The following is a 19,215-nucleotide window of genomic DNA, read 5'->3' as shown; positions in this document are numbered from 1 at the left end:
GGAATTCATCCCCCTCATGGACTAATCTGGACTAATCTGAGCACATGTGTGAAACCAGTGAAGGAAAGGCAAACTCAGATAATTTGAACTGCGTGATGTGTGGCCAGATTAGATAAACTGAAGAGAGAGATTTCACAAAGGGTTCAGCAAGTTGGGACTTCCCTGGCGGTCCAGTGGTTAAGACTCCATGCTTCCACGGCAGGAGGCATGCATTTGATCCCTGGTTGGGGAACTAAGATCTCGCATGCTGTGCAGCCAAAACAACGACAACAAAAAGTAAATAAATAAAAATTTGAAAATTACTGTAATTAAAAAAGAAAGGGGGTTTAGCAAGTCAAGGGTTGTAAAGTAGTCAAGAGCACGCACACACACATACACACACACACAGACAATTTGGAGCCAAGCTACCAGAGCTGAAGAATCTCCTGTTGCCAGCTGGAGAATTTAAGCTGAGACAGTATGTTCAACCCAGGAACAGAGTGTGAGAGGATTGGAGGCCACACTTGTTCTCTGGTCAGTTGCTTTCTGCTGCCCTGGTGCTAGGCAGGCGCATCTTCTCTTGACATCAGTTATCCAGCCACCCTTCTCCAGCACCATTATAACTTTGGTAAGGTCCGACTGGTAGCACCGCACAGAGGAACTGTTGAGGCCAGCCAGCTGGACCACAGAGATGTACGGGCGACAAGACTAACTTAAGCTTTCCAGTGAAGCAGAATGCAAGTAAACTCTACAACAATTCCCAAAGCAAAGCTAATGTGAAGAAAATAAAGTTTACTTTTAAACCGCAGTCTGTAAGTGGCCTTTCACTGGTAGATGGGCACTAAATGCTTACAGAGGAGTGAATAAAAGGAACTGTGAGGATGCTGGGCCTCAAGGCCAGTTCTGTGGTACTCTTGCTGCCATCTTTAGAGGTCAAGTTACCACCCTCCCTGCTCAGAATGATGTCCTTGGCTTTTTTTACCTGGCTAACTTCTATTTCTCTTTCAAAACTCACCTCATTGAAGGCGGCCTCCAAAAAGTAATTTTCATCTTTGTACGCACAGTGCTCAGTGCAGTGCCTTGACTAGAAAATTCTAAATAGATATTTGTTGAATAAAAGAGAGAGATAACTATATGTATGGAATATGAATGAAAAGAAAATTGGATTAAGTATGAGAAGACTTGAACTTTAGCTCTCATTCCACCACTCCCTAGCAGTAAATCTTTTACTCTTGCTGAAACTCTGTTTCCAAGTCTATAAAATGGGAATCATAATGCCTTCTCCTTCTTCTTTGTAAAGTAGCTATGAGAATGAAGCTGCTGTGGTGAGGACCTAACAGGACACATGACTTTATAACGGGTAGCCTTGGGCAAATCACAGAAATGATGGGCATTTATTTCCTGTGTCAAGGGAGGATAAAAAAAACTTCCCTATTTCTTAGCATTCTTTTTTAAATAAAGGGCCATTCAAATGTTAGAAAATGTTAGAACTTTTTAATTTATTTATTTTTAAGTTTAAATTTTTAAATTTTAGTCTTGAAATAATTTTGGACTTAGAAAGAAGTTGACAAAAGTGCAAAGTATTCCCATATACTCTTAGTTTCCCCAAATGTTAATATCTTACTTATAACTGATACATAATAATCAAAATCAGGAAATTAACATTGATATAATACTACCAACTGATCTCTAGACCTTACTCAAATGTTTCCAGTTATCCCATTTATGTCCTTTTCCTGGTCCTGGATTCTATCCAGGTTCTCACCTTGCATTTTGTTGTCTTGTCCCCTTAGTATCCTCCAATGTTTAGAAATGTATCTCATGGGTGGATACATTAAGACAATGCAAATATCCTATTTCTCATTATACTTTTGGCCACTCATTTTAACATCCATGTGTTATTCTTATCTGCAACAATGAACATGGTGTTTGCCAAATGGTGATTTTTTTACTTCTGTCATTCTTTCTACATTCATCAGTTGGACTTCTATTGTAAGGAAGAGCTATCCCTTCTCTCGTTTTTAGTAATGTATTCAAGTTACTTATTTGTATGAGTATGGACTCATGGGTATTTATTTTATATGCATTACAGTCCATTGCTATCATGATTTATTTTATTTCTCAAATTGTCCCAGATTTACTATGGCCTTTTTAGATGGTTCAACTCACATACATCAATGCCTTGCTAAAAATCAATCCACCCCAAGAAATGCCTGTTTTTGAGATGTGGCATAGGAGAAAAAATTAAAATGTATAGCTAGAGAAGGAAAAGACGTCTGGGGTACAAAGGACAAAGGGTACTGAATCTAGATCCTGGCAGCTCCAAGAATGAAAGACAAAAGACCTATAAGGATACAGAAGCTCAGGGTACCGGATACCCCTGACATTTATACTCTGGCTGGAGATTTAACACCTGGCAATTGGTAAGAAGGGTGTTAAGAAATATTTCTATCTCTGGATCATCTGGATATACAGAGGCCAGCCAGAAGCCATAATTACAAGTTCAATAACTTTAACTCATGGGTGTGTGTGTCCGTGTGCGCGCAAGTGCGAAAGGGCAGGGTGCGGGGAGAGATTAAGATATCACCAGTTTAGGCTACTGTAATGAGAGGGAACTTTTTGAAAACAGATAAGATCAACCTTGAATATGATTTGTGTAACACAAATCCCTGTGCAACAGACAGGTGATCATGTTTGTTCATAAAATCACTTATTAATTCATCCCACAGACTCATACTCTGAATGTTTAATATGTTCCTAGCACTGTGCAAACACCACGGATATAAGCAACAATTAAACACTGTCTTCAGTGACCTTGCAGTTCAGTGGAACTGAGGTCCTTTCAAAAAGCTGGAATGTTTCAGGTGGTCTTAGAGAACGCTTTGGGCTTCATCAGTAAAATGGGAGAGTTGCTCTTTGATCTTTAAGATTCTTTCCAGCACTGAAGTCATTTGATATTGTAATTCACTAACTTGATTATTTAAAAATTACCGCTCAATGTGCCTTTTGTAGCAACGCTAAACAATCATTGCATGGTTTCTTTTATTTTTTAAAAAATATTTTTGCCTAAAATTGACAGTTCTCTGATAATGAAGGCTTCATTTATCAGTTATTATTCCAGTGACATTGGTTCTAGGCAAGATTTAGACGTGTTTCTCAACCTTTGCCTCAACACACCTGAGGAATATAATATACTTAAAAATAGTCACTCTGTAGCAAACAGTGGAGGTGAGATGCAAGTGCAAGGAGTTTGAAAAACACTACAGAAATTATTCTAATGCACCTACCTCACTGTCTCCCCATTCTCAATATTCATGGGGGCCCAGGGCTTTTGAGAATCACGTGTGCAAAAAAAAATCAAAATTACTATTTGAAAAAGGCATTAGGGTTTCCAGCATTTATTGAGCACCTGCTGTGTACTAGGTACTTCCTATGACTTTTTTTATTAACCCTCTCAGAGTGTCACTAGAAAGGAACTCTGCAAAAGGAGAAACAGAAGCTTATCTACTCAACAAATATTTATTAATCATCTGTTATACACCAGGGACTCTTCTTATCACTGTTGGGATACAGCAGTGAATAAAATAGACAAAGTATATGCTTTCAAAAGCTTACAATCTAGGGGCTCAGAAAAGTTGAGTTAACTCACCCCAAATGAAGATGAGATTTGAGACCAGTCCATGTTTCACATATTATACAACACACTTCCAGAGGCCCCTCATCACTGCCTCCTCTTCTGAACAATCTGGCTTCCTTCAAGCACCAACATCGAAGATAGATTGTTTTTCACTTTAAGCAGATAGCAGCTACTATGTACTGGGCCCTGGACATAGTACACAAGGTGCCTGCCTTACGGCGTTTATATTAACCAAATAAACATACATATAAATGTCTAATTGCAAACTGCGCTAAATGCAATGAAGAAAAATTACAATGTGCTATATGATAGAATCATGGCGGCCTACTTTAGAGAGAGGACCGGGAAAGGTCTTTCTGAGCAAGTGTCATTTAAGCTGAGCATTGCAGGATCAGTAAGAGTTAAAGAGGAAAGCAGTATTCTAGGTGGAGGGAACAGCACAAAGCCCTGAGGTCAGGAAAGAGCTTTGTGACCGTGAGGAACTGACAGAAATCACTGAACAAAAGAGAGAGAAGACGCTGGCTTACGTAGGTAGGGGCCAGGACATACAGGGTCTTGTAGGCAGCAAGGATGTTGCATTCTCTCCTAAATGCACAACAATTTAAGAAGCTGATATTTACAGAATGGATTTCAAGGGAGTCCAGAAGTAGAAGCCTAAGGACAAATTGGGTGGTTATTGCAACAATCTAGGTGAAGGGAGTTAGTGGCTGGATTAAGGTGGCTACCATGGAGATAGAAAAGAAGTAGACAGAGTCTCTATTCTTACATAAGAGATAGACTGAATAGGACATAGGTAATGGAAAGGAAGGACAACTCCTTGGTTTCTCCTGGACCAAAAAGGTGGGTGGAGGTGCCCTTCACCAAGATGCAGAGGTTGAACTAAGAACAGAGAGGAGTGAGAGAGGGAGATCAGAAATTTTGTTTTGGATAGGTAAATCTGAGATGCCTATGAGATATTCACTTGAAGAGGCAAGGAAGTACAGTTAGAGAAATGAGGTTAGAGTTCAGAGTAGAGGTCTGGGATAGAGAGACATTTGGGAGTTGTCAGCACATTTAAGACTATCAGGAAGGATGAGATTTCCTGGAGAGTGTGGTGAATAGCCTGCCTATGGCCAAGCTCTGGAAAATTCCAATATTTGTGAGACTTAGGAGGATGGAGCAAGAAAATGAACATCCACGTGAGCACAGGGCCTAGCAGGAAGCAAGGACAAAATGCGTGTTTATTATTAGCCTAGAAACAAAACCATCTTTTAGTTTCTGTTGAAAAACACTTTCCCAGTTTGAAACAATTATATCTAGGTTGGAATAGCTGATGTGCTATGTTAAACCATGTGAACTGTCTTTTTCTTTTTTGTAGGTCAAAAACAGTCAAATTTGGGCATTTTTATAAAGTTCAATCTTATACAAACATAATTTGGAAGAAAATCCATTTGTATCACAGGACAGTATACAGTTCTAAAATGTTGCCCTTTCACACATGAAGAGTAATCTTTTGCTAACATTAGAAGCTTCTTTATTACCTTAGATATTATAAAAGTTATTAAAACAAATCATACATGGTAATGTTGCATAGCACTTAACCAAATAATTTTACCCTGTCAATCAAGCTGACAGCCTGAAAATGCCATTGACAATTTATCATTGTATTCTGACTACTGACAACCCCAATACTACTACTCCCTGGGAAACCTACACGTCCATCAGGGTAAGCACTTGCAATTTGACACATCTCAAATTTTCTGTCTGGTTTAAGAAAAATCTGACTTCCTGCTTCTTTCTACAGGGAAAAAAACATTAATAGGAAATTAATAGACATGGTTGACAGCTCTATAATCTAACCTTAGTTTGTAGGGACTATGCTTTGAAAAACTACTCTCATATAGCTTGAGTTACTCTGTATAATCACAGGTCTCTCTCATTTTACCAGACATATTCCAAAAAATTGTTAATAATTCAATATATTTTCAATTTACCAAGGACTCATGATTTAAAGCCAGGATTACAAACTTAGATGTCAGATATGTGAATTGGGCCAGTGTAATAGAGAGGAGTGACATCTGTGGCAAATAAAGAAAAAGAAGTTTTTTCTAAAACATAAACTCTGCAAAAACAATTCAGTAGGGATGAGGTGAGGTGGGAGGATTTCAGTCTGTCCAGCTGGAAGTTTGAGATATCTGATTTAAAGTAACCTCGCAGTGGATTTTTTGGTAGGATCACTGGACATCCTCCAGTTTTGTCTGAAGTTAGAATTTTAAAATATTGCTTTCGTTATTTTTAAAATGGTAAGACCTATAATTGTAAATGTTCTCATTTTTTTTTTAAGAATGCTGGAGACTTTATAGTTGCAGAATGCAAGGTGCATGACACACACGGTATGCAGTAACTATGGAGAAGTCTATAGAAATACACAGAAGATGTTGGTCACTTCTGAAGTAATGAATATAAGCCACGCTTAGGCTTAAAAAAAATGCAAACTTGGTCCTATGTGGTGATACCTGAGATAACCTACACAACTTTTTATGCCTCATTTTCCTCATCCGTGAAATGGGGACTAAAACAGTACTTGTCTCATAGGATTATTATAGAAATTAAGGGGGATAGTGTATATATATAAACATACTAGCACAGTGCACAGGTCGAGGTAAAAGTCTAGTCTCAAAAAACAGTAAAGTACTCTGGATCTCCCTCTGCACAACACCCACCGCCTCCTCAAAGCTTTCACCCTATCGTCACACACTAGTAACAGTCTCTACACGAAATGCAAACAAGTATCAGGAACATACGATTGCAAACCCATTGCTCAATGTGGCCTTTTCTATTTCATTAATTTCTGTGTGCAGTCATCCTGTTCTTATTTTCCCACACCTAACTGTGCTGATGAAATAATACTTCTCGGAGAGCTTTCTAAACCCAACCAGGAAAAGAGAAAGCCGTCATATGCACATGTCTAAAGTAAATAGCCGTCACATGCACATGTCTAAAGTAAATATCCCAACATTAACAACCATTATTTTAGATATTCAGATAAATACATATATGTAACTACACATATAAAAAGCAAAACTCTGGTTTTCTTAATTTCTCTGAAAATAAGTTGTCCTGGCTGGGTGTTTTGCCAATGATGGGAATTTACTACTTATGCACCAAAATTTCTATTACCATTTTCATGAAACTTAAAGAAAACATGTAATCTACTTTTTTCTCAGAAAACTGGAAACATAACAATGTATCCTCTTTGTCATTCTGAACTTACTGTTCTTCACTCATCCAACTAATACCCACTGAGCATCTCCCATTGTCCTAGGGCTCATGTGTCACAGGACTTCACTGAGGTTTTAAGACATGTACTTTTCAGATAACTAAGCTTTTTTAGTTCCATTGTTCTTTTTCCCCCTCCCATTTATATTGAGAGAGTTTCTATTATTGAACCATTGCTAAACATACAAATTAAACAGTTTATTAAAAGTAAACAGGCTATGAATAAGGGCTGAAGGGGCTAATGAATGCATAAAGTGAGTTTTACAGTAAGAAGTTTGGCTGGATTAGAAAGCTGGGTTCTAAGGTATGTTTTGGTTGGGATTCTGGATCCATTTGAAAAATGAGATCTTTCTGTTAAAGGTTTTCACTTACAACTTATTCTAAAAGGGAGAAAGAAGAAAACATTTCTTGAAATATCAGCTGGCACACTATTATATTTTAGGTGAAACTGGGTTTATGGTTTTAAGTTGTCAGCCACATAATCAGAAGACTGTCTTTACTTGTTTAAAGACAGCAATTACTATAGTTAATGATTCTTAGTGATGGATTATTTATGCTAGTTAGCTAGCTGAACATTATGTTTCTATAACAGTAACAAGCATAATTAATATGTTTTGTGGCAGTTAAGAAGCAGGTGTCAAACCAAAAACTAAAATTTTCCAATTAGGGAGACAGAAAAAGGAAGGTGATATGAAAGTAAACTAGAGCAACTACAAAAATTTTAAGACTGAAAAGAGAGGAAATGAGACAGTATTTTAATTAAAGTTGACTTCCTTAATCTAAGAGCAAGGGGACAATTTTTACATAGTGATGTATCAATGTCTCAATAAGCCATTACTTTTTATTACAAAATGAAGCAAACTGAATGCAGGTGAGTGAACACAATCCTCTTAAGACAAACAGATTTAAATGCTTCAGCTGATTTATAATTCTTACTACATTTTTTAGGTTTCTAAACTTATTTTTTATTGTGGTAAAAAAAAAATCCATCTTAACATTTTTAAGTGTATACAACTGTTACTTTTTTTTTTTTTTTTTGCGGTACGCGGGCCTCTCACTGTTGTGGCCTCTCCGGCTGCGGAGCACAGGCGCTGGACGCGCAGGCTCAGCGGCCATGGCTAACGGGCCCAGCCGCTCCGCGGCATGTGGGAGCTTCCCGGCCCGGGGCACGAACCCGTGTCTCCTGCATCGGCAGGCGGACTCTCAACCACTGCGCCACCAGGGAAGACCAATTGTTACTTTTTGAACTACTATGATTACTCATTCTCCTCTTATTACTCAGACACAATTTTCTTAGCCATTTTTCCTTAGCCATCTCCCTTACCTCATCCCAGGGTTCACACACTGAAATGCCTACAGAGGCTGGGGTGGGGGGGCGGGCAGGGGAAAGGCAAATGGCCCCAACGAGCTCAATATAAGACAATAGAGAATGGCGGTGACTGTGGAGAACTGGCATTTAAACACACACACACACACACACACACACACACACACACACACATACCTGTGGGCTGACTTCTGACTTGTTTTGTAATCCTTGGGGTAGAGCTAATAAAGGGACAAGAACTGTGGATTCCGATCCCAAATCTTGAATCTACATCATTGTTGCTATCACCCCTGGGCCACTGTCATCACTTCTGCTTCTTCCCAAGTCCACTTTTGTCCTTTCCTTATTCTTAACATCACATGTTTATTTGCATGTTTCCCTTGAATCCAAATCTGACACCAAAGGCCATGTTTTCTTTTTCAGATTGTTTTATGTATTTTAATTCTATATGACCAGTACAAACAGATTCATGGCTATTAAAGCTTCAGTGTGGATTACCTCTTTACCAATATAAATTATCCTTTTTGACCAGACTAAAGCTTTTTACTTTGAATTCTGTCCTCTTACAAATACGCCACCTACACTTTAAAATTTATTTTTGTCTATTATTGCACTGCCATCCTTCTACTTTAACTGATATTATTTTGCTTAGCTTTGTCTCTAAAAAACTTAATAGTTTTTGTTTTCCACCCAGCATGGCAGATTCTACCTTTCAATAAGAGACCAAAACTATTGATAATTGCAATACGTTTGTTTCGCATTTTGTCATGCTTCTTATTCTTTTCTTTTTGCATTGATCACATTTTTTCCTTTTTTCTTAAATATAGTTTTTCTATGAATGTGAAGAATAAAACATTTACTGACTCCACAATCTGTAAAATAAGGCATGTGATATTCTTTCTTATACATCTCTCTCTGTGTTTTTGAAGTGACCTGGGGTACTGGACCCAGAATATTATTATTTTTTCTACCATAAGGCACCTTGTAAGAATTATTTTTAACATCTGAATTGTTTAAAAACAAAATAGGAACAACTTATTTAAATGTCATTTGTTTCATCATTTTATAGTTCCTTGAATTCAAACTTGAATTCTTGATTTTGATTATTTGGGCAGCAAAGTATGCATTTTTTGTTGTTGTCGTTGGCAGCGGTGGTGGTATGTGTATGTCTGCCCTTGTATGGCTGAGAAGATCATTCTTTTGTTCTCATGCATATTGAATGCTAGCTCAGCTGGAAAAGCAAGTTTGAATCATAAACTTATTCCACTGCAATTTCATAGACATTATTCCATTACTCCTTATGTCATTAAATGACAGAAGAGAAGTCTGATCACAAGCTGATATTTTCACTCCCTTTATTTTTTATCTGTTCGGAGTTCTTTAGGTTCTTTTTCCCCTTCATTTTAAAATTAAAAAACAAAACAAAACAACTTTACCAAAGTGTGGCTAGATTGCGGTCTCCATTAATTTTTCCTGGTGTTCTGAGGACAAAAGATATAAAATGAGAGTGTTTCCTTTTATCTGCTAGTTCTGGGTTTATCTGGGTTCCTTATAATTCAATCTTCTATAACTCTTCTTTATGTTTTTTAAAACCATTTTATATTATATTCACTTACACTTTTTACAGGTTCGCTTTTAAAGTGTACGATTTAGTGGTTTTTGAAAGCTGTGCACTCACCACCGCTATCTAGTTCTAGAACATTTCACCCCAGAAAGAAACCCCATAACCATTAGCAGTCACTCCCCATTCCCGCTGTCCCTTAACACTAATCTACTCTGTCTTCATGGATTTGGCTACTCTGGATATTTTATATAAAATGAAATGTGGCCTGTTGTGTCTGACTTTCTTGTTTAGCATAATATTTTCAAGAGTCATCCACGTTGTAGCATCTATCAGTACTTCATTCCTTTCTATGGCTAAATAATATTCTATTGCATGGCTATACAACATTTTGTTTATACATTCATTTATTGATGGACACTGGGCTGTTTCCATTTTGGGGCTATTATGAATAACACTGCTATGAACATTTGTGTACATGTTCTTGCGTAGACCTATTTTTCTCCAATTCTATTAGGCTTATGTCCTGATCTTAAGGAGAAATATTCAGTCTTTCACCATTAGGAAAGATGTTAGCTGTAGGTTTTTTGCAGATGTCCTTTATAAGTTGAGGAGGTTCCCTTCTATTTCTAGTTTGTTGAGTTTCACGTTTTCACCCTGAAAATCTGTTGGATTTTATCAAATGATTTTCTGTATCTATTGAGATGATCATGTGTCTTTTGTTCTATTGATATGGTATATCAATAGATTTTCTGACTGATTTTCATGTTTAACCAACCTTGCATTCCTGGAATAGATCCCACTTGATCATGGTATATAATTTTTATTTGTTGCCAGATTTGATATAAGGATTTTTGAGTCTATATTCAGAGTTTCTATTTCTTCTTGTTTTGACAGTTTGTGTTTTTGTACTAATTTGTCCATTTCACCTAGGTCAACTAATTTATTGCCATATAATTTTTCATAGTATTCCCTAATACTATCTTTTATTTTTGTAAGGCTAGTAGTGATGTCTCCTTTTTATTATATTCACTTTTAAATATCATTGTGCTCTAAATTTTAATAAAGTATCTTAATTTTGCTTTTAATTGACTATCATGGCTTCCTACAATATTTAATATGCTATTCAGTCTTTATTAATTGTATTTTAAAGTCTGGGCTTTACTATTCAGTACATTTATGTTGTTTGGCTCTTACATCAATATCATTGTCCCTATACAATATTTTACGCAACTCTTGAAAATTTCTTACAATAAGATGATACCCTTCCCAGTTTCTTGAACTTTTATTGTAGGGGTAGGGAGTACTTAAATTTAGAGATTCTAATCCCCATTTGAATTAAAAGTTATAGTTCACTTAAAATAATAAATCATAATAAAATAAAATCTAACATTTAATAAAATAACATTTAATAAGCATATAATACACACCAGGTATTACAATGCACTGTATGCGAAATCTCCGTGTATCAGTATAAACATCCCTGGAGTGAAGTTACAGATTACAAAGCCAAATTTGAACCCAGTTTTGCATGACAACAGAAACCACGTTCTTAACCAGTGGTTGACAAACTTTGTTTTTAAAGGGCCAGATAGGAAATATTTTAAGTTTGTGGGCCACAGGGGCTTTGCCACAGTGACTCAACTCTGCTGTTGTAGCAAGAAAGCAGTCTTAACAATATGTAAATGAATGCACATAGCTGTGTTCCAAGAAATCTGATTTACAAAAAAAGGTAGTGTGCTATAGGCCATCGGTTGTGGTCCCCTGCTCTTACCAGCACACCACACTGGCCTACTTCTCAAAGCCTTCCCTGATTACCACATAGATCAATTTCTTCTGCTGCTTCTGCTTCTGGACATCTACCATAGTAACTGTTGTAATACCATCATCCTAAATCATATATTCTTGTTTATATATATATATATATATATATATATATATATGTCTTGTGACGCCTTCTTTTGTTAACTATATTGCCAAAAGCTTATGCCAAGGAGTTAAGTGATTGTACATATCGCAATATTTTGTTGTATCTCTGTAACACCCAACCCCATGCTACAGATTATAGTAGTTTAGAAATTTACTTGAGTATATCTGGAGAGTTTTGCCTCTATAAAGCCATTCATCTAAGTTCACATAATAGAAATGTAAAAACTGGACAATAAAGATGTTGATATGGAAATGCAGACAACTGCTGTATAGCCAAGGTTCTATGGTCAACATCTTTGATTATGAGGGGTTTTTTTTTTGTTTTTTTTTTTGTTTTTTTTTTGCAGTACGTGGGCCTCTCACTGTTGTGGCCTCTCCCGTTGCGGAGCACAGGCTCCGGACGCGCAAGCTCAGCGGCCATGGCTCACGGGCCCAGCCGCTCCGCGGCATGTGGGATCTTCCCGGACCGGGGCACGAACCTGTGTCCCCTGCATCGGCAGGCGGACTCTCAACCACTGCGCCACCAGGGAAGCTCTATGAGTTTTTTTAAAGTAGAAAAAAATTTGTTTCCATTTTCTCAGTTTCAATTTTCTTCTCAGACTTTCCTATCTCAAGGAATCCTAATTTATCAAAACTACAAGTCCATGATGTATTATTCTAAGAATGAGTAATAATTTAGGTAATAATCAAGGTATAGATGTTGATAATATTTTTCACATTTTAGAAATGGGTAATAACACCATTTTCCAGGATTAAAATTTTTTGGAATGAGTTCCTTTCTATGAAACAATGGCTTTGTGGCTTTTTTGGGCAGATAGCATTTAAGATTTTTTTAATATTCAATTGTTCTTTCATTTACATTATACCCATATTTTTAATTCAGTCTATAAGAAGATACTTTGATACCTTGAGGCTCAAAGCAGATTTAAAACAGAATTGTCCTTTCAAGTGTTACTGAATACATCTGTAATGAAAAGTACAGGACAAGTATTATATGTGGTATGGGCTACAGGGTCTTTTAACTAGAGATGCCGTCAGTCTCTGAGAAATGCCTTTGCCCAGAGACTTGAAATTTGGTAGTCACAGAAGTGAAAACTTGGTGTAAGAAGGTTAGAGTTTTCTAACCCGGAGAAAACAAACAAACAAATGAACAAACAGGAAACATAAACATCAGTCGGAACGAGAAGGAATACAATTTAAAGTTAGCATGGTTTTAATTATCAGACTATGGCTGAAACTATGGACTGGTTACCCCAAAATCACACTCGAACCACTGTTCCCCTGCTTCATCCACCACCAAGGCCCAAAGTCCCTGATATCTCAACATCCCTTAAAAATAGGGACAGCTACATGCCATGAGCCAGTAAGTCCACAGTCGACATTTGCTAGAGGTCACTGGGAAAGCTTTTACTTCCTGATTAAAAGAGAAAGACTCAGTAGGCACAAGCCTTTCCTCATTCTTCCTGCCCTGAACTAGAATATGATGTCTCGATCTGCAGAAGCATCCATCTTGCATCAGGACAACACCCTGACAACATTAAGCCTCTAAACAAAAAGGACACAACCGCTTTCCTCTAGACTTCTTGTCCTGGAAAAAGTAAATCCCTATTCTTTTATGTCATTGTACATAAAACTTGCAGCTGAAAGCATTTCTAATTGATATATACTTGAAAACTACTTTTTAAATTGTCAGTTACTTTGGGGCCACATAATGTGAGTAAAAATTGGCTTTTAAGATAACCTTGGACAACAGGATTTCTTTCTCTTTCAAAATGTTTAATTTCATATTAATAATTATTAACAAAATCTGTTATATTAAAAATGAATAGTTATTATTAGGTCTTCATAATTTTGTTATTGACATTTTATTTTTAAAAGAACAAATCAAAAACTCTGAAATACAGAAAAAGTTACTTTTCTGGCTTAACATACCTTGTGCTCAATACCTCACAATATAATTTTTAAAAGTTCCCCGACTTAGCAAGGTCAAAAATTATACCATTGTTACATAGCTGTCAGAATACTGGAATTGTATAAATTTCATCCAGTATTATACGTCAAATGACGTATGGTATAAATCCAATTTAACCTGCCTTAGACATAGAACAAGAGATTTAGGATACTATGTGAAGGTTTCTTAACTGGAAGGCTGAATGTATCTAAAAAACATTAATTGCTTCAATGATTTTAAATTGCTTTGTGAAGTACACAACAATTAAATGCTCTGATAATTGATTTAATTCAAGTGAGTGGCAAAAATTATACATCATAATACAGTATAGCATACTACTAAAAGATGAAAAAACAATAAAATTAACTCTTCAAGTTACATAGGATTAAAAGACCTCAAATAAAACTTAGGCTCAGAACAAAATTCAGGTTATCGAGAAAATGGCAGAAGCAATCCAATATTGGCAAAATATCAAAAGTATCTTGGTGAGCTCTTTCGGGTCCATTCAAAAGAAGCTAAGACACTAAGGGGAAAATAGACTACAGGTTGATAGGTACTCACTGAATTGCTAGATTGTGCAATAGAAATCACTTTCTGACACTTGAGTTACTGTTACTGGGAACTCTGGTATATCTGGGAAAAACAATACACTTAGGCAAATGAGGTTATTAAATCAAAGTAAATTCCATCTGCCTTTCTTCTCACACTAAAATTATGAGCTGTGTGCTCAGAAGGCTCCTTTCCTAGGCTGAACCAGAAGGGGGGGCCTTGAAGCACCGGCTAGAGCTGGAGGTCCCATGCACACTTCATCAGCTATGCTGTACGGAAGGTCAGCACTGAGTACTGTCAATGCCAAATCTCAGAACTCATCTCTTCCCCATGCTGGCTCAAAGATGACAAATACCTGAATAATTTAGATTTAATAAGCCTGAATAAGGTCTCCCATTGTAACCATTTCACTGAAAACAGAACATTCAAGAGCAGTTAAGTTTTAGTTAAGATAAAGCCTCATGTTACGTTTATATACTTTTCTCTAAGTCTCTATGTGTCAAGAAAAAAAGTCATAAAGTGTGTGTATATACACATAGTACGGAATGTTACTTAAAAGTACATCTTTAAGTCAGCAAAGTTCTAGAGACAAGGAGAGACCACACAAATTTCAAATGGCATTGAATTAATAAATTTACATTTAAAGTATACATACATGCAAGGTTGTAGTTAATAGCAATGTTTACTCCATTCAGAAATCCAACAAAATGCAGTGATATTTATATTTAGCTCAATATAAGCAACTGTTGTGGGCAGAGGGCTGAATTTAGTGCTAAAAGACATGTTTAAAAAAATTCAGTTTTCTAGGTGTACTTGTGAAAAATGTAAAATGATGCTTCTTTACAGGTTGTCAACTATAACTGTTACTGTTAAACTATTATGTGTAAGGCTCTCAAAGTAAATACCAAGATAAATGAAACTCAGTCTTAATTCTGAAGATACTAAGCATCTGGTGAAGAAGACAGGAACTCACCTAACTCTATACAAGGCACTATGCTAAGCCTTTAGAGTAACGCCAACGAACCACGAAGAAGGAAGATTAATCAAACATCAGTTCTAAGCCAAAGTGTATCTATCGCATGCTAGTAAAGGCATATTAAAAAGCAAACAAATGATAGTTAAATATCTGCTACTATTAAATTTACTACTAAAGAACTATTTACAATTAACTAGAATTCTCCAGGTCTTATAATAATAAAAGAAAAATCACATTTGAATTCTTAATTCTAACATTAATCAGATTAATTTGTTTCTGGAATAAATGCCAAATTCCACATGTGCTTAAATACAATGAGTCTGGCTCTTTTTTTTAAAAAAAGAACAATTAGAAAAATGGAAGAGCGAATTCAATTTTTATAGAATAAAGTATGCTTTTCCTAGATAAGCTTCTACAAAGGTATCTTACTGGAAGTAAACAGTGGTGAGCCACAGGCTTCCTTGGCTGTAGAATGCAGACCTTGAGTATCACTGGTGGGAGAATCCTTTTCCTTACCTATAACTGCCTATCTCTGGAAGGATTTAGAAATGTTGGCACATGAAGTTGTAGGTAAGTCTTTGCAGTCCACATAGTCTGAATCAAATTGGGCTCAAGTAACACTTTTGCAAAGGTTAACCAGCACAAGGTCATTCTCAGAAGGCCTAATGTATAGTACTTATTCTGTGAGGGCAACTGACTCTCGTTTGTCAAAGTGCAAGATGTATCAATGCGTACATTAAAGAAGTATTGGTCTCCACTTCTAATTCAGTAAGGTTATAGGGCAAGTTCTTTCTGCTGAGCATTATATAAGGTGCTGAGAACAAATAGGAGATCGGAAAGAAGCATAGTGTCTAGGAACTAATAATTGTTAACTTAAAACACACTGATCCAGACTTTAAGGACTAAATTCTGAAAACATTAGACATAAGATTGAAAATAAGACAGAAACAAATCTTTACCTTTGTATAACAATCTTGCTCCCCAAAGCCTGTTTAACCTTAGGAGATGACTTTAAAAGGCAGCAGGGGCTGGGAGGGGAGGGTCCTGCTCACCTTTAGTGTCTGGTTCAAGTACCTTTGCTATTAAGGGGGAAAACCTCAGTTTTTACTTTTAATATTATATCCAAATAATATTAAGGTTCACTTAGAAGTGAATGTATACATGCAGGATCCTTTTCACTTTGCTTCAGTAACCCATAATTATTCAAAACCTAATGAATTAATGTCAGTCTGACTCCAGTGAAAATGACAATGTAGGAAAGTACTGTCTCCCACTATGGGTATAAGCCTCTAGAAATTAATAACTGGGAAAACAGGTCATGAAATCACTTACAGGCATTCAACAAAAAAAAAAGGTCAAATCTCTTGCTCTCTTGCTAAGGGTATGTGTCTCAAACAGGTTTCTTCATATCTATGCCCCCTTGTACGCCACCTCTCCCCCACTGCCGCCCCCCAAAAACCATTTGATCTTGAACCTTTACGTCTTGCTCTTTTGTACTGCATGCATCAGTGAATCCTCCTGTTAGAAAGAGAAACCCATGCCACTCAATTATTTTTACTCAATAGGCTTAGAGTTAGAATTATAAATTTTTTAAAAAATCCAAAGTATATTGTAATTTGAAATTAACCAAGTCTTTCAGCTAAAGAACACTAATTTCATGAGCATCTTCCACTTGAGAGACATTCTGCACTCCGTTGGTTTTCTTCTTTCTCATCACATGCATACTCTGATAGCCATACACAAAGAGTAAAAATCAAGCACAGAATAATATGCTTTTAACCTAGGTAGTACTTCACATAAAATTGTAAACTGTCATATGATGAACATTTTCAACACCAGTAATGTACAAGAAGTCTTCAGATTATCTGCGATTTAATGTGAACACCAATTTAAAATGTGTCAAGAGTTCAAGGTAACAAATACTTAAGTGCCACACACTGCCAATGATTTTCTTCCTTATAAAAACATGGTTTTCTTACTCTCAAATGTTATAGGAAGCCAATCTCTTTCACTGACACAATAAAAAAGATCCATATCTTGGAAACAGGTGAAAAATCCAGTACTTTAATACCACAGACTCATTCATTCCTAATGAGATTCTATCCTTTTTGATACTTCAAAGCAGAAGACCTATAAATAGTTGGGATTCAAAGTACATCTGAATTTCGACTGTTTTGGTATTTATTTTCTATCTCACTTACTTGATTATTAACTGATTCCCAATCAAACCCTTTCAAAAATATCTTCTGATAAAGGCCCTGAAAGAACTTCATTGCCAGTATTATTATTAATTATTACATGGGGGAAACGACCCAGGGACAGCAAGTATTCAATTTCACAGAATGAATCAGTAGCAGAGCCTGAGAGAGAATCTGAGACTCTGATTCAGGATGATCTATTTAATCAGAAATAACAAGGGCAAACACAATCTTTTCCAAGCCTAACTAACTATATACCCTAGTACCCATTTTTCCCCCTAAAATCATTTTCACAGGGTCATATCAGCTATGTGGATTAACAGACTCTCCTGTGATGTAGCAAAGATAAAATCCTATCCTTACCATGGCTGCTAAATTTAGTGGCTACTGTTGCTTTTTCTTTTTTCTAAGCTCTTTGCTGTTTCTAATACTTACCTAATCTACTTGAGGACAATCGAAAAGCAGCTGTTTTTCTAAGATCTGTCCCCTTATATATTCCTCTAGTGGGTGAGAGTATGGGAGGGAGTGTTGGAGTATATACATTGATAAGTCACTTAGGCTTATCAGTAGTAGCACTCAGTAGGATTGAACTTGAAGCTATGAAGAGAATTCTTTCCAGCCATTTCTTTTCAAAAAGGAATTTTGTATCACAGAAATAAAATCCCCAAATCATGAGTAAATCAGCAAACCATGAAAACAAAACAAAACAAACAAGAATAGAAGGTAATTACTCCATTTAACTGACCCTAGTTCAAAAAAAAAAAAAAAAACCCAGATTAAAGTATTCAGGCAGACTCTGAAATATACAACTGTCACAAGGAAAGCATTTCAGAGCAAAATGTGCTGCAATATGCTACTATGATTAAAAGCCATGTAATCTGGAGAACCTCTGTGATAAAAAGAAAGAGAAAATGAACTAGGCAAATAGCTTTTTACAGTTTTTTTCTAAAACAAAGGCTGTAATTTTGTCATAGTTACACAAAGGTAGATGTGACTTTCATCTTAGTATTAAAACATATTTTCACCTATTGGTGTTTAATTACACTCAAAGAAGTCACACGTGGTTTAATACTAAGAATAAACTATTATTTTATGACACTATTACATGTGTTAAGCCTGAGCCCATCATAACACATACTAAGGGAAACCATTTAGCATACACTGTCTAAACAGAAAAGATCCTTGCACAGCTTTTCTGGTACTTTTGTTTTTTAAAATGTACAAATATTACTAGACACAAATGAGAGAATAAGGAGCAGCTGTGAAGTACACCATACGTTCCCACTGTAGGCTGAGTCCTAGTCTTTGTTCCGATAGTTTAAAGCCACTGGAAGGAAAGCGAAGTGTCTCCATTAAAAAACAGTTTTACATTATTGCTGGCAAAAGTTATACTTCTGATAGGTTCAGTCATCGTGATTATTCCTGACTGTACTTCCTTCTTTAATAGACATCTCTTTCAATTCTAGGAACCTGCAGTATAACCACCCTGGAAAACAGGTCGGTAGCAGGGCAATCTGATAAAACAACGTGAAGGATAGATAGTAAAGAAGAATGCTAAGTTATTTTCCTAGTGAAACAGTTCTGAAGTAATTCTCTATCAGTGACAAAATTTTTGTTTTTTACCAGCTACGCACCTATCCAAATATCATCCACCTTGTCCTCAATTAGCAGTTTCCTCAATATTAAAATTTCCCAGAATAGTTTTAATGGTACAACTCAAACCAAAAACACTAACCACGCCCTTTATACCCTGAGTCAAGCCACCTTTTGCTTTTTATCCCCCCGCAAACTCCAAAAACGTACATCTTTCACCTAAAAGGGTTTGCACCAGTTCCCTAACCCGAGTCAGA

At 36.4% G+C, this 19,215-nt stretch overlaps 1 protein-coding gene across 2 annotated transcripts in view; it reads right to left on the bottom strand.

Annotated features, from left to right (window-relative positions):
- Nucleotides 1-19,215, bottom strand: part of SERPINI1 (serpin family I member 1) — a 68,526-nt gene that overhangs the window by 49,068 nt on the left and 243 nt on the right. The window lies entirely within an intron of this gene.

The sequence above is a fragment of the Pseudorca crassidens genome, chromosome 5, assembly GCF_039906515.1.
Source record: "Pseudorca crassidens isolate mPseCra1 chromosome 5, mPseCra1.hap1, whole genome shotgun sequence".
Lineage (NCBI taxonomy): Eukaryota > Metazoa > Chordata > Mammalia > Artiodactyla > Delphinidae > Pseudorca > Pseudorca crassidens.
This window is presented reverse-complemented; position numbering and strand designations above follow the sequence as displayed.